The sequence below is a fragment of the Aythya marila genome (genome assembly GCF_965140915.1).
Source record: "Aythya marila genome assembly, chromosome: 1".
NCBI classification, from domain to species: domain Eukaryota; kingdom Metazoa; phylum Chordata; class Aves; order Anseriformes; family Anatidae; genus Aythya; species Aythya marila.
In genome coordinates, this window is record NC_139042.1 from 164,338,612 (window position 1) to 164,354,791 (window position 16,180).

General features: G+C 50.8%; 1 protein-coding gene across 1 annotated transcript in view; it reads left to right on the plus strand.

Annotated features, from left to right (window-relative positions):
- The first annotated feature begins 7,889 nt into the window (after positions 1-7,889).
- Positions 7,890-16,180, plus strand: part of TCF20 (transcription factor 20) — a 112,621-nt gene continuing 104,330 nt past the window's right edge. The window contains exon 1 of the mRNA XM_082780697.1: positions 7,890-8,065. The gene's annotated coding sequence lies outside the window, so the exon portion shown is untranslated. The remainder of the gene's footprint in view (positions 8,066-16,180) is intronic.

Here is a 16,180-nt window from a genome sequence, read left to right on the forward strand (position 1 = left end):
GATTTGTTCAGGAGAAATAAAATAAAAAACGGGCATATGCTCTTTTTGTCTCACCTGGCTCTATGGTCCCTGAGAAGAGATGCGGAAAATGAGTGTTACTAGGAAGAGGAAAGGAGCTCGTTTTTAAGTGTGGAGCAATATATATAATAAATAATAGGAAGAAAAATTAACGATCAGCTCCCCCAGCTCCACACAGGACAGAGCCGAGGGCTGAGTCGTGTTTATTCCCCACATTTTGCCTGAAATTGAACGTTGAGAACGGATTCCTCTTTAAAACCGTGTCCCTGAGGGCTGCAGCTCTGCTCGCTTCCCCCGGCATGGCGCAGAGCGCGCCGTCGGGTTACGGTGCTGTCATCTGTGATTCCCCGGCGCCGGGAACGCTAGGAGAAATTCTCCCTTGTATTGACAGGATTTCAGGCAAGCGGAGACACGTTATCAAAATAAACGGGGGTGCGAGGTGGGAATGCACCGTCTGCCTTGTGCTACAGGAGGTGCTGTGCTAGGTCCTTGCCCTCCCCACCGGGAGCGAGCCCGCAGTCCTGAGGGGTGGATGCCGCGTCTCACCCTGTTGCCTTAGCTGGCGTTGGTGGCACTGAGCTCATTCCATCCCTAAAACAATCCCTTCACACCGCTTTCCAGCCTTTGCCTTTTTGCCTTTGAGGAGGTGAAAAACTGAGCGCGTGTGAGTGTGTCGGTGGTTTCATCCTCTTCTGTAGAGGACGAACTTGCATGGGTTCTGCTCTGCAGCGTGAAGTACATCGCCTATATTTTGCCTTTTATCTGTAGACAAGAAAGAGCTCATTGTGGTGGGTAGCTACAATGAAATGCATGACCACGCTGTAGTCCTCTGTGTTCTCCTTCCTTGCTTCTGTCTCCTAATTGTCTTCTTTTCCCTTCTCGTGGGTATCACTGCCATTAATCATCTCTATGGCAATAGCGTCTAAAGACCTAGCTAGGGCTGAGCCTTACAAAAGGAGGCACTTCACTGAACAGCACCCAAAAAAAAAAAGGTTATTACTGCTCTAGTTTGGGCCGCAGTCCCACCCAGCAGTGCCCAAAGGGTGTGCGAGTCTGGGCCAAGGGCAGGGGTCCCTTGGTCCTGCTGGGCGGTCTCCTGGGAGGACCTGGTGTGCCTTCAGCCCTTGGCCACGCAACACCGTGACCCTGCGCGTCGGGGATTTAGGGAAGGCGGTGAGTGAAGCCACCAGATGGTGCCCTAGGTCCTCTCTGCTCCCTCTGCTGTCCCCTGCCTGCCCACGTCCCCCTGGCAGCCCCCAGACCACAGCCCCCCAGGGCGGGCACCTCCAGCCACGCAGGACAGCCCCCACCACGACTGCCTCCTGCCTCTGCGGCGGGTGCCCCAGACCCCGCAGCTCTGCACCACGGCCCAGGTGCCACCAGCACCCGTGGGGACATGGGGACAGGACCTTCCCCTCCTCTGCATCCATGAAGTCTGGAGGAACGACTTCACCGGGTACCTACATGTCCAAACACAACGTTGGCCAGGTGTTGGGGCCGCTTCGCGTTGCCACCACTTTTTTCACCATTTTGGGAGGGACGTCTGATCCTGGGTTTGGGAAAATGTAAGGCGTGCCCATGGGAAAAAGAAAAAAATAAAAATAAAATAATGAAAATAAATCCATCGCAACTTATGCTGGTTCTCTTTGCTTTGTCAAGAAAATGCTGCAGGCTCCTGAGCCTGGTCAGGCTGCATGGCTGCTACGGGTAACCACACACCTGCTCTGCCCCATGCCCGCAGGGAGGCTTTGTCCCCACCAGCCCACAAACCTCTCCTGGAGCTCCACTTTTCCTTCTGAAGTACATGGCTCATGTTTTGTAGCTCGGCCACGCGAAGATTTGGTAGGGCCAGGCAGATGGGCTGCCCTGCTGTAAGCAGCCAGAACGTACTGACCTCAATGGGAATGGGGTGAACGGGGAAAGCCAACATATGGGCTCCTCCAAAACGCCATGACTCTTGGTAACCAGTGTGGGCCTCTGTTCTGTCCCATCTGGAAGACCAGTCTGCCTACAATTTTAGGCGCTTCCAGGGGTAATAATTGTACCCCAAATACCTGCACCGCAGCTGTGAGGGGATTAGCCCTGTACCGCGGCCAGCAGCGCTTTATACTGACCTGTGCCATTAAAACCAATGATTTCAAGAGTCCTTGCTAGGGTATTTCAGCTTCATGCACGAAGAAATGGAGACTCAGGAGGTTAAATGACTTCTCCGAAATTGCAGAGGGTCAGAGGTAAAGCTGGGAGCAAGGTTCAGCTTCCTACATTTTTACATCAGGTCGTCCAGGTGGGAGCCAGTAGCTGGGTAAACAGGAGCTGCTGAGCTCCCTTTAATTTCACAAAATAGGGGAAAGAATAAAAATAAAAAGTTTCCTTCTGAGCCTCTACCACGAGTTTCTGCAGCACTTTGCTTCTCACTTGTGGTTTCTCAAGCAGGTATTGATCAGGCCCCCCCTGCCTGGCGGAGGTCGCCACGCGGCAGGACGAGGTGCTGCTCTCTTTGGGGAGCCACCCACCATTTTGGCAGTAAGGGGAGCTCGTAACAGCCAAATCACCACGGAAAGCCCAATTACTTACGCTGTAATTCCCCAAATAAATGTTTATGGAGGGAATGTGATGAATTACTGCACGTCCACCCCATAAAGTCTTGTTGACTGCTGAAGAAGCTCCTGAGCTTGTCGAGAGGGCTTAGGGAAGGAAGAGAAATGGCTGCAGCTGCTCGCAGAGCTGCTCTGCGCTTGGGCGAAGGGACGGCAGGGCTGTCCTCACCGCCCCACCGCCGAGCTCCCGGAGCAGGAGGCGTGAGGAGAAGCAGCCCCGGTCCTTAGGTGATGAATGGGAATGCTTGCCATTCTTTTCAACACTCCAAAGGAAACCGCAGGCTCGATGTGATGCAATTCCTGCCCGGTTGGGTTGTTTATTCACACGGGGCTGCGCTGCGCTAGCACGTGGGGAAGAGAAAGTAAAAGTTCAGCTCGGCTTCGGCTCCCTTGGGATTTCTGCGCGCTTTCAGGCTCATTCAGGTCAAGGCAGGGTGTGAGTCTGGAGTACGGCAGCTCTGGGGAATGGCTCTCTGTGCTCGCCAGCTCTGCTGAGTAATGCGCAGAACGCAGGTGTGGGTTTTGAAGAAATCGGTTTAATAAAGGAGCTGTAACTCTTCTCCTCCTCCCCAGAAGATTTAAAATAATCTTGCTGTCCATAAAAACCAGGTTAGCTATTTTGGGTTCACGCGGAGCTAAAATGAATGCAGCAACTCTCCTGATAAGTCACTGGGTATCAATTCTTAATTGCTTGATTAATCTTGAATTTCCAGAGCTGACACTGCCAGTCCTAACACTCGACAAAAGCTACGCTTAAAGAAGAAAACACTTCCCTCTTTTGATTAAAAACAAAAACACAAAAGCCAACCCCGCAAGTAAGTGCATGAAATTACAGAGAGGCTTGTAGCATATGTTGTCCAGAGGAAGACGGGCCATTAGGCAGAGTGCAAGTGAAACAGTCAGAGGTCCGCGATACACTGGGGGGGTGATGAATTCATTTCGGCGTATGCTTCAGCAACTCATTACGAGGCTATCTCAAGCCCAAATATTAGCGAGCTTGTATTTGCTGAATGCTTGTGTGTGCTAGGCCGTGTTACTCATTTCAGTAATAAGTAGAGAGGTTTCCTTCACGGGGATTGTGACATTTCTATGTATAGAAAAGCTGTTTAATGTCAACAGTTACGGAAGGCTATACCATTGTGTGCTTTGTGTACGGCTGGACTGATAATTACCACTGCACATACCTCCCTAAGGGTGTTGTTAAAAAATACAGGCCCAGCAAGGGAAAACATTCAAACCCATTACAGAATATTTATAAAATTGTCTGGGCTTTTATTTTTCTTATTTTTTTTTTTTCAGCAATGTGTGCGTGGTACATTCGGGATGGATGGCATTGCGGTGTGTCAGCCCTCCTTGGGAGCGACGGACTGTGCTGTCGGGTTCCTGTGATGCCACAATGTGATATAAAGGTGGCATGGGTGCAAGGTCAAGTTGGCTTTCCTACCGTGTTAGAAAAAGGACTTGCTTTGATCTCATTACTCTAATTAAGGAATAATAAAGCCTCTGATTTTTATTTTTATTTTCTCACTTCAATTAACTGCCGTCTCTGGGTGACACAGACTTTTTGGAAGAGGTGAGTGCTGCCCAGGACAACAACTTAAAGCTCTTCGTAATCCAAGAGAAGGTCATGATGACAATATTAAAACACAGGAGTGCTGGCACTGCTGTCCTTACCAGATGATGAGCCAGTGACATCTACAGAAAATCCCAGTGCTAAAAGGGAAAAACTCCAAAGGAAAAAACACCCCCTGGACTCCTGTGAATACAGCACTCCTTCCATGGTCACCTGCTGGAATTTAGCGTGGTTATTTTGGTCTTCAATTATCTCTGGCAATGGAGTAGAAAGGGAAAGTTTCCACGATGCTCAGGGCTGGGACCTATTGCTCTGCAGATGTCCCAGTCAGCGAGCAGCTAGACGGGCAGAGATGGGACATCCCAGGGGCATACTGTCCTCATCTAATCCCTCCCTGCAGTCTCTGTTTCTTGATTGTCTTCTGTGACTCAGGTGATGGGAGCTCCTCTGAGAGGCTGCCTTGCAGATTAATGCTTCGTTTCATTTACATTGATATAAGCAGCCTTCCTCGCTCCCTGGTGCTTCTGCACCCTTGAAGTTCTTGCACACAAATCCCATGATGCTCTTCACAGTTGTTATTTGGCCAACCTACACACACTGTAATCCCTTCCAGCTTTCTTATCATTTTATGTTCCTCTTTTTTTTTTTTTTTTATTTCCCTCCAAGTTGTTGACATCTAGCTAGCACTGAGCTGTCCAGAACTAAACATGTCTTCAAACTGCGGTCTCGCCACTATATTAAAAAATGGGACTATTGCCTATATCTCTGAGAAGAGGTCTCTGCCTTTACAACCCCAAATTAAATTAACTGCATGATTTTTGCTGCCGTATCACATTGCAAAAACATATTAAATCTGCTGTCTACCGTCTCCCTGAGGTCTTCTGGTATTTCTGCTTTCAGTGCTTGAGCACAGATGATTCCTCCCTTCACCTCAGCTTCTACCTTTCAGTAGCTCGAATGTTGTACCTACTGCCTTTCAGACACGTGGGATTGCTTAGGGTTCCTCGTTGAGGAGCGGCAGCGTGACTCCTTACACAGGAGTAAACGCTCTCTCTGTTTTAGCATGAAATAATTTATTTCCACCGCCTCCCTCCCAGCAGTCCTACGGCAGCGTGTTTCAGTGCGATTAAAGGGTATGTTACCCTTTGTGGTTTCCAGATATTCCTGTTCATAGCTGTGCAGCGTGCTGGCCTGTATGTTAATAATTCGCAGCAATCTGTCGGAACCTCACATACTGAGCATCACAGGTTGAAACTCTTTCTGGAGAAGGGGAAAAGCTGTTTTTTTTTTTTTTTTTTTTTTTTTTTCTTAGGAAGTTTCTGTCCCAAGTGTCAAGAATACAGATTAGCTTTTCTCTGGTTGGGAATGACATATTATAATGTTCCTTTGTGCAGGAGACATCTTTCTACGGGTGGCTCAACACTCTGAAATTAACTTCCCTGGGAAATAAGGTCTATCACAGAAATTGCCATCAGCCTCATTTTCTCTGGTACAAATGCAGAGCAACAAGAATAGAGGAGGGAAAGAAAAGGAAGTCACAAAACCAAAACACTGCTCTGTGCATCATTTTCTTCCTGGGGAGAGAGAATGAGACAAAGAAAAACAAACCCCACACGTGACAGTTGATTAGTTAATGTAGTCCTAGAAGGTACTTGAATATTATGGTTGTGAAAACAGCATAAGAATCGATACAGAATATGTTTTATCTTATTCTATTTTATAGATAAGAGAATCTGGAAGAATCAGAGCAGGCAAGACAGTAAAAGTGTTGTTGTTGTAGCTGTGACGGTCTGAAGATCCTAGGGAAGCAAGGTTTGTGGAGAAAGGTAATATCTTTTATTAGATCAACTGATATAACTGGAAAAAGCAAACAAGCTTTTGGGCTCAGGGTCTCTTTATCAGACCTGACAGAAAGCAGCAAAATTCAAGCTAACTACAGGCTAGATGCAATTGCTCTTAGTTTAATCTAATTATATTAATCAATTTGACCACTTGAGAAAAAAAAAGGAGCACCTATGGAGTGCAAAAGGGTGTGAGCAGCAGTGACTGACAAGCTGCTAGTTCTCTGCTGGACCACTAGCAAAGAAAGGGTTGTTTGTGTGGGTTACAATGGGAGAGGTCAGCAGGGAGGCTGCAGTGGGCTAGGAAAGCAACACCTCTGTTAAACCCATGAGTTTTAGTATCCAGGGGCTGACAAGTTTAAATTATGAGATTTATCTTCTGGGAGTATTTTGCAGGTCTCCTTTGGGATAAGGATTGAGGGGCGAGGGTTGTTATTTTCCGACACAACATTCTGCTAATGATGAGCTTGTGTTTCTGTCCTTTATTGGCTGCCTGTGTGCACTCATTCTAAGCTGGCAATTACTCGTTTTCACTCACATGGTTTCTGGGGGGGGGTATCTCATCTGCTGAAGGAAGTGATGAGCTGTAGAGATTTGGGACGGCTATGCGCAGGAACAAAGAATTTCGGTGGTTTTGCTGTGGGAAGGAGGGCATTGATTATGCCGTCTGTGGAGCGGCGCTGGCGTATTTCATGTTTGATGCTCTGGCGGGATCTGGTTCTATTTCATGTTTTCATCTGCAGATTTGCTTCCTGTAATGAGCTGGGAAAGGGAGAGGCTGAAGGTTAGGAGGAGAGGCAGTGGGGAAAAAATCTTTCAAATGGAGATCGCCATTTAAAAGATTAATTTATGTGTGGATTTTAACATGTAATACTATCGCTATCAGGGAAATGTGGTCGCGGGAGGGGGGAATGTTACAGTAGACTCTAAAATTAAGAGCAGAAAAGCAAATTGGCAGCGAGCTGATGTGGTCAGAGACTTTGCCAGACCTTTTTAACACTGGTCGCATTGGACAAACACCACATAAAATTTGATTCCCTGAAAAAAAGGACTTTCTAAAAGTGCTCTGGCTGCTGTTGCGCCTTTATCGCAGTAGGCACGTAGGCGTTGTGCCAAAGCGTGACCTTGCTGGCAGAGCAACCAGCGCTCCCCTCGGAGCAGGTGGAGGAGTCTTGGCAGGGCTGGCCAAGTCTCACAGCTCCTTGGTGTGCTTTGGGGGGCCGCTGAGCCCCTCAGCTTTACTGGGGTGGTTTTAGGGCCTGAGAGCTCTGGCGGAGGCTCTGGCTCGTGGGGTGCCGTGTTGTGGTGCCTAGAAAGCTGGCCTTGGTGTAACTGCAGCCACGGGGATGGAGCTGAGGGGAAGCTGCTCGTTGTGTCTGTGGCTGTACTCGATGAAGGGTTCCCATTTTTCTGAGCTATGTCTATCTGAACACACAGCGCGTGCTCCCCGTGTGCTTGGCAGCGTGCTGTGCTTTGGGCAAGCCGGCCTTTTGGGGCGCGGGGAGCCGCAGAGGAGCCCCAAATCCCAAACCCACCGACCCCCAACCCCCCTCTCCAAAATCACACACACACAAAAAAAAGGAGCCGACACAAGGGCGAGCAACTCCCCCGGGGCTCTGCCACCCGGCCCGGCCGGGGGAGCGCCGCCAGGCCCTGAGGCACGGGGCCGGGCCCGGCCCTGCCCCGCCGCCGGAGCCCGCCCCCGAGCCCCGCTCCGCTCCGCGGCCCCGCCGCGGGACCCTCCCCGCCCGCCGCTCCTCCTCCACCGCCGGCAGCCACCTCGAAGGGCGGGCGGGGAGGGAGGGAGGGAAGGAGGGGAGAAATAAATAATAAATAAATAAAGCTAAAAAAAAAAAAAAAAGGGAAAGAAAAAAAAAAAAAAAAGCCGACACCCCCGGCGGGTCACATGACGTGAGAGGATCCGTGCCCCGCTCCCCGCCGCGCAACAAAGAGCCGGGAGCCGGGAGCCGGGAGCCCCGCGGGCCGGGCCGGGCCGGGCCGTGCCGCCATGGCACGGTGAGGGGCGGCCCCGCCAGGTGAGCGGGGGGACGGGGACGGGGGCGGCGGGGACGGGTCTGGGGCCGGGGCCGGGGGCGGGGGCGGGTCCCCCCCTTCCCCCCGCGGGAGGTGACTTTTTATTCCCTTCCCTTCCACCCCCCCCTCCCTGGGTTTGTTGTGGGTTTGGGGAGGGCAGCCGCGAAACCATCCTCCCCCCCCCCCATATCCCCCATATCCCCCATATCTATGGGGGCCCCACGCGCGCTGTGGGGTGCCTCGGTCACGGGCTCCGTGGGTGTCCCAGCCCCCTTGCTCCGCTGCTTGCTTCCTTCCCCACCCGTGGATGCTTTATGGCGAGCGCCGTGCAGCCCCGTGCCTCGCTGCCCCCTCCCCGCATGCCCCCCAGCCCACCCTGACCTTTTGGGATGAGCGTTGGGGTGATCCCACGTCCTGCTAAGGCACCGTCCCGGCACCGGCTGCCTTTTCCCTGGGACGGACGTGCCCGCCGGGACCGTGACTGGAAGTTGTGGACAGTGCCCGTGGGTGACACGCGGGTGACGCCGTCCTCCGGCGACAAAGGCTCGGGGCCGGAGACCCCGCTGGGAGCGGAGACGGTGGCGCGGCCGGAGCTGGCGTCGGAGGCCGGCTGCTTGTTGGTGTTGGTGTTGGTGGTGTTGTCGTTCTCCTTTTTCCATTTCCTCCTCGGCCCGTGACCCTCGCTGCCGTGATACTGAAATAATCCACGCCTGAGCTCGGCCAGCATCTTCCTCGTGCGCGGGGCGGCCGCGTGCCCCGGCTCCGTCCAGCTGGGAGTGCCCCTGGGACGGTGGCTTCCTTCCAGCGCTTATCTTGGCTTGTGGGGACCGGGGAGAAACCGCGGCTCCCTTCCAGGGGAAGGCGCTGGGCTGGCCGTGCTGGTGCTAACTAACGCTCTTTAAATCAGAATTCAAAACAAGCGAAGCTAAGGGGCGAGGAGGAGCAAGCCACCGCTGTCCCCTGCGTGCCCAGTGCCTCCGAGGGCAGGACCAAGCCCTGCTGATGCTGCCCTGTTCAGGGCCAGGGCATCCAGCACTCGGGGACTGAGAGCTGGCCCCTTTGTGCTGCCCATGCTCTGGGACTTGCTTGGGGTGGCTCTGGGGTCCTCAGCAGCACTCTGCAGGGTGGCCCCGATGTGCAGGGTTATGCACTTCTTCGTGCAGGCTTGGGCCTCGAGTTTATTTGTAATGGAAGCTACAAATCTTACCCAGTGTGACTTCAGTTATAGCAGTAAATGCTCCAAACTTGGGGCAAAACAGTGAGCAGGGAATACTGATTGTGAAGGCTTGTTTTTTTCCCCCAGCCCTTCTTTATCTACAGTACCTATCCTGGCTCCCTTCCCTCTGCAGGCTGTTTCTTGGTCGGGGGGGAGGGATGGACCAGGGGAGAATCTGTCAATAGCCAGCTCAGCTTCTGCTGATTAGCACTGAAAATATGACTGTTTTTAATGTAAGCAGCTGTGCCACAAGGGCCTGGACTGGGATCCTGACAGTTTGCTTCGTGTGGGTCATTAGCTGCCGTGGAAGACTAATGGCTGTGGCTGCCAGCTTGCCTCCTTACAAAATAAGGAGGAAAGGTTGGTTTTTCCCCTAGACGGGGCGAGAGGTTTGAAGTGAAGATTAGTTTGTCTGTCCCTTCCCTTTAAAAAAAAAAAAAAAAAAAAAAAAAGCACAGTACATTTTTGAAACTGAGTCATCGGGTAGAATTTATTTCAAGTATTTTTAAGCTATTGTGAATTTGATGCACTTTGGCCATATGCTCGCTGGAAACTGCAAGACAGCCTCGCTCAGGTTTGCTCTGACTGGGCTCAGAAAGGTAATGAGGGAGCCTCTGGCTGTGCGCCTTTCATATCTGGGCAGGCCAGAAGGGGCTTGAAAGGGCAGGGACGATGGCCAGGAGACAGCCTGCCTGCAGAGGTGGTAAAGGAGCGGCGCAAACTCTCCAGCCCTCTCTTCAAGCCCTTGAAGGGTGAGCTGGCAGTGGGCAGGAGCAGGGGGGATGCTGTGCTCAGCCTTCCCATCCCTCCGAGCTCCACTTCTGCAGCGGGGCATCGCGGGGTCCGGTGCGTGGTGTGCGTGGCCCCCCCGGGTTCGCTCTCTGTCGCAGAAGTCATAGCGGAGACGTGCGGCTTCGGGAGCGGTTATTAGTGTCGGATGACCTGGCTGGGATTGTGTAATGACACCGAGGAAGAGATAAAAGGTTTTATATCCTACAAACTTGGTTCTCGCTTCAGGGTGAGCTGCAAGGCTTTTGAAAATGCGCGAGTTTGACGGCTCGCTGGTAGCTGCAAATAGGTGCAAACGTTAATCGCTTGAAACAAGTCCTTAAAAATAAGAACAAACACAGTTGTAGACTATAGGCAGGAAAGTGAAAAGAAGAGCTAATTACTTTTTTTTTTTTTTGTATATTTTTCTAAATGACGTCTAATCCTGCGTGTATGGTTCTACGAGTGACCCAGCAGCTCCAGCAGTTTATTCATTTATTTAAAACAGCTTTGTAGTTCACCTTGAAAACCACTTCCTGCCATATGGTTATATTATTTCCCTATGCCACATTTTTTGCTAATTATCAAGACCATTTGCTTTAAAATAGGTGTTTTTAATTTCACAGCCTTGTCTGCCTCTCCTGCTTGATCCTGCCCTGGAGTCAAGAGGCTGTGTCTGTTCATTCTCCATGGCAACGGGCTGTGATTTACTTATTTCAATTTAATTAAAAAGCAGCTATCAAATTCTAGGCATCTTATATGTTCCTTATATTAGAAAAATATCAGCGGCTCATTCTCTGCCGCAGATCTCCCGGGCTCAGAAATGAAATTCTCAACCTGAGCCCATCCTATCTTCTCCGGTCCATCCCCTTTGGAAGAGTTTGGGAGAAGGAAGGGTGCTGGGGCCTGGCTGGAGGTTGAGGGGATGGGATGGTGGTTGTCGAGGAGGTCCAGTTGTGGAGGTCTGGACATGGGGGTCTGGTCATGGAGGTTTGTACTCCAGCAGGCCATCTCTCCTGTTCTGCAGCTGCTGGGAGGTCTTGGGGCTTGCTGGGGTAGTGTGGGCACTCCAGGCCGTGTCTGGAAGGGGCGCACGGGCTGTGAGGTCTGCGTGTGGAGTCCTTGCTGGGGCAGGTGCCTCCTGCAGCGGCTGCATCTTTGCAGCCGCTTTCCACGGTAGTGCTGGGCTGCGATGGCGTTGTGGGACCGGGTGGAATAGGCACCAACTTCTGTACTTGCTGCAGTGAAAATGCAGGAAATGGCAGCCGTGATAGAAATGGATTGACATTTACCAGCTCTCCCTGTGTGAGAGATCTTACACTTCCAAATCTCTTGTGTCGGCTTTATTTCAGTTGGTTTTTGGGCCTTCTTGACACCTATCTGTTCTTTGATGCGTGCACGATACGGCTTCTGGTTTTAAGCTAGTCAAGTAGAGAAGCCCCCAGTGCCCCATTGGTTTAAGCATGCTTGGCATTCATATGCAGGCTAGAAACGAATTTAATCCTAAATCAGTTTTCCAAGGGCTGTGGTTGTACAAAAACCAGCCCGTGTCAGTCAGGGATATGGAAACTCGTAGCTGTTGGCTGAAGAGGGGAAGGTGTCAAGACAGGACCGCTGGGGTGGATGGAAGAGGGTGGATTAACTGACCCGGCGGTGTTAGGTTTGCTAGCAAACGTGATTAAGGAGTGCCAAAATTAACACTGCTTTTGCCTCTGGCCCTGCTCTGTCACAGCGCTGAGACCCCTGAGGCCTGTGCAGGTGACTGAGGCCGCCGCTGGCTTGTGCGTGGAGCCGTGGAGGGAGGCGAGCTGGCCGTGTGTGGTTATTACACCTGAAGGAGCAGTTAGCCTCACAAGAGTGCCTCTGCTTTTTATTTTTTTTTTCCTCTCTTTGGCGGTGCTACTCCCAGTGCTTTTTCCAAGTTGCGGGTGGCGATTTTAGCAGCAGGCCCAGGTCCTGCGGAAGCCCGTGAGGCCGTGACGAAGCGCTGGGCTCTCTCCTGGCTGGCGTATTTCCGCTGGCAAAGCAATACACACGGAGTTTTCTAGCTGCAAATCCTCTGCTCCTGGCCATCGTGCATGAACCTAGTAAAAACTGAATAAAACCAAAAGGCAGCACCCCAAAGCAGGCTTTTATTTGTTGCTGCATCTCAGCAGATAGGTTAAGGAATTGACATCCCACTGGTGACATCCCTAACCCTTCATTGCTGGTTTTACTGGCGTGCAGGCATGATCTGTGTTCTTTAAGGGTCTGTCTGCTCCTCTTCCTTACCCAGCTTTGAAGCAGACCTCGCTGATATTAATTTCTGTGTAGACTGTATCCTCCTCATCTATAAAATAAAGGGAATGCTTCATACAAGCAGCTGTGAAGTTGCATTTATTGTCTGTAAATTGCTTTTAGTAATTGAGCTGAGGAGGTGGAAGGGAAGAAAGACTGAAGTAATATGAGCTTGATTTTATTTTTTTTTAAATCGAAGAGAACTGCATTATTTTGTTGATCTGATGTAGAAGGAAAGAAAAATGCTTTAGCACAAGCACCCTGAAACTAATTGTTAAATTTGTAATGGAAACAGACATTTCTGAGCATAGTGATGAAGGCAGCCATCTTGTTTGATATTAGGAGCCCAATTTAAAAAGAGGCAGAACTATTATTGGAGATCCTGCAGTACCACCCATATTTTTATCTGGTTTGGGTCTGCTCAGTTTTAATGTCAGTCTTTTACCTTCATGGCTGCCTTCGCCATCCAGTTCAGGAACGCTACTGGTAGGTAGAGCCTAGTAACAGGTAAAACTTCATGTTTTAGGGTTATTAGCAAACATATCTATTGCAGGCTTTGTGACTTGACCGCTTCTGTTGTGCTGGCCGGTGTTGCCTGGTGGCACCACAGCTTCGTGCAGGGCAGGGTGGGTTTTGTTGCTGTGGCTGAACCAGGCTGGCTGCTGGCTCTGTCCAGGAGGGGTGGTCGTGCCTTGCCTTGTGCTGCTCTGGTGCTGCACGGGTTTAGTTTGTGCAGCTTTCAGAAACCTGACTTGGCTGAAAATATTTAGGAAAAAAAAAAAAAAAAAAAGAGCTGAACCTGCTCACCAGGTTCAGGCTAGTACCAGAGCTGCTGTGAGGGAGGGGCGAGATTTGTGTTGCCAGAAGTGAAAAGTAGGGAATGAAAGAAAGGTGGAAGTGGGGCCCCCCTCTTTTGGCAGCGGTGAACTGTTAGCCTGGTTCAGCTGTAACGTGAAACCTCGCCCTCAATCTTCCTTCTGCTCCCTCCCTTCCCCTCGCTCCTCTCATTCTTTCTCTGGGATCAACTCGTGTGTGCTTCCAGATGCTGATCCCATTTCCAAGCTGTGCTTTCCAAAGGGAACAGGAAAAGGTTGAGTTTCACCACCTCCCCGGGAGAAGAGCCCGCTGCTGTTAGGGTATTTGCTAACAGACAGAGCCTAAGGATATGAAAGAGCTTAGAGAACAGTAGCTGTAGCCCTCCCCTAGGAGAGGGCAGCCGTGGGCTGTGGAAGAGCATCGCCGTGTGTGGCGATGGTGCTGCTCAGGCAGAGCTGGTGGGACCAGGCAGTCCCTGAGGTCTGGGATGAATGGCAAGGGCAGGGTGATGTCTGGAGAGCTTTCTGCACGTCTGTAGTGAGCCAGGTCCGCAGATGGGTACCACGCTGCCAGAAAAACACCCCTCCATCTTTCAAACATCAACCATGGTTGCCCCAGAGGCTCTAATCATTTTCAGGCGCCAGAAGGTACTGGGAAAGCCTCACGCGATGCTGCTGAGGCAGCTCAGAACAGTGTCGTCATGCTCTGGGGATGAAACCAGGGGTGAGCAGAAGCTCAGACATCAGCCTGCTTGGGTGACCTCGGCGGGGTTCCTTCAGCACGGGGCTTTGGTAGCAGCAGGGGATGCAGCTGGGCTGCACGTGTATGTGTAGGGCAGTAGGCAGAGCTCCTTGGGAAGGGGCCAAGGAGAACTTTGCTTCCACTGAATGATGCGAACAGTATTTCTGCCTCAGCTTTGCTTTTGTTTTTGGTGTTTCTGCCTCATCCCTCACTGATGGCAGGGAAGAGGCACGTGTGGCCCATGTGTGTACTTAGCAGGGGCACGGCGCAGGTCAGGGCGCGCGTTGGGGAGGTGAGATGGAGGCGCCTCGTGGCCTTTGGTGATTGCTTTATGACTAAAGGAGCAGATACGTGTCCGTCTACTGAATTTTATAAAGCGTGGAGGTGAAGATGATGCCACTAAAGAGTTGTTTGCCAAAAGCAGCAGCGTGCAGGGTGCCCATGTGTGCATGGACCGACTGAAGGAGGGACAGGTTGCAACTGGTGTGTTGCACATGTTGGAGATGTTTGTGCGGCCATTTCCTAACAGAAATAGGGAGGGATGGGGGAATTCGCTCCAACTTGAGAGTTGTTAGAGACTTGTTTCCTGCTGCAGTTTTCTTTTTTCTTTTTTTTTTATTTTATTTATTTTTTTTTTTTAAGCATTTAAGCCTAAAATTCTTCTCATTGGAATTTGAAGACATTATGGGAAGAGAAGGATTATTGTGGGGTTGCGTTGCTTTACATGGGAAGATTATACACTGGGTGGCTGTTACAGTGGGTTTGTTCCAGGGATGGAATGAATAAAGGAAAGAAGCAGTGTATTGATATCAAATAATGGTGCCACTGGATATGCTGAGCACAGAGTGCCTTTGTTTTCAAGGATATATTTTTATAAATCTGACACGCTCATAAGCCAGCTGCACAATTAAGAACAAACAAAAAAACCCCACCCCACATTTAGAGGAGTGGGGCAGCAGAGAAAACGCTGTAAGTAACCTCATTGCGAGGTATGTTTTTCTTCCACCCCCTTGCGTGCAGACTCGGGGAAGATGCTGGTGAAGGAGCTGGATATTTGGGGTCTTAGGAGCTGCCATTGATCTGGCTGATGCAGTGGGTATCGGGTGGGGGTTGTGTGCAGGTGTGGAGGCTGCTTGTGCCTTCATCTCTGCAGTCTGTTTTTTGTGTTTTTTTTTGTTTTTTTTTTTATACCTTCTGGATAGAGATATGTATCCTGACACTTTTGCCTTCCACCTACATCTCTTTCTCATCTCATGTAAATACTTGCTGATTTTTGTTGCTGTTCTGGCAAATCTTTCCATTGTACTTGTCATGGGTGACTCTCTGGTGCTGCTCAGCCTGGCTCGTGATCACGGGTGTTTCTGCACGCCAGCCTTCTCCTGCATCTTTCTGCTGAGTTTTCATCATATCTGTCCAGTTTTGGGCCTCTGTGGTTGCGGTGGTTGCTCTGGTGCAGGTGAAGGCACCGCAGCTGACTCCAGCAATGCTCCAGTTGCCTTGCACATGGTGGCAAAATGCAGGAGAGGAGCAGCCGTGTTTGAAGCCGCCGTGTCCTCGCTTTGGAAATGCTGAGGGTGTCTTAGAGCTCACGTGCAAGACTGCAGTAATCAAATAGTGTTGGGGGAACAGAGGGAGGAGAGCACGCGGTGGCCACTTCGGGTAGATAGCAAAGAGAGGGTGTTACGGTGCCAGCAGAAGACATCGTTCTGTGGTGGTTCCCAGCCAGGAAATGCCTAAAAAAAGCTGTCCCTGAGGGTGAGAGGAAAGCCCGCTAGGTCTGTGCTGTAATTAATTGCCCAGATACCACTGGAGGAGCAGCTTGGAGGAGGGAGCTCATGCATGAGCCGGGTGTGGTGTAGAGAGGGAAATGGGAATTTCCTGACTCTTGTTTGCGAAGAAGCTTCAAGTGTAGAAGGAATTTCAGCCATAATAGGTGGAAAGAAGGGCTAAAATTAATAGGTAGTTCCATCTTCTTTTGCACTGCACGCTCCTGGCTAGTGTTAGTTGAGCATCACTTGAAGCAGCGCAGAGCCTGCTTGGGACCTGAAGACATTAAGCAGAGAGAAGGAGTGAATCTGATTAGCCCTGCTCTTCGTGCATTAAGCAGAAAGACCGAGCGAGATGTGATTGCAAACAGATAATAGCAGCGTGCTCGCGCGGCACCACCGTGACCCAGCGTATGGGGTGATGGATCTAACCACGCGATGGAGTCATTTCGTGTAACACAAGGCGCTTGTTTTTACCTTGCAGTTTCTCTTGGACTTTCTCACTGCCCTGCTCGTTGCTGACTGCCATTTTG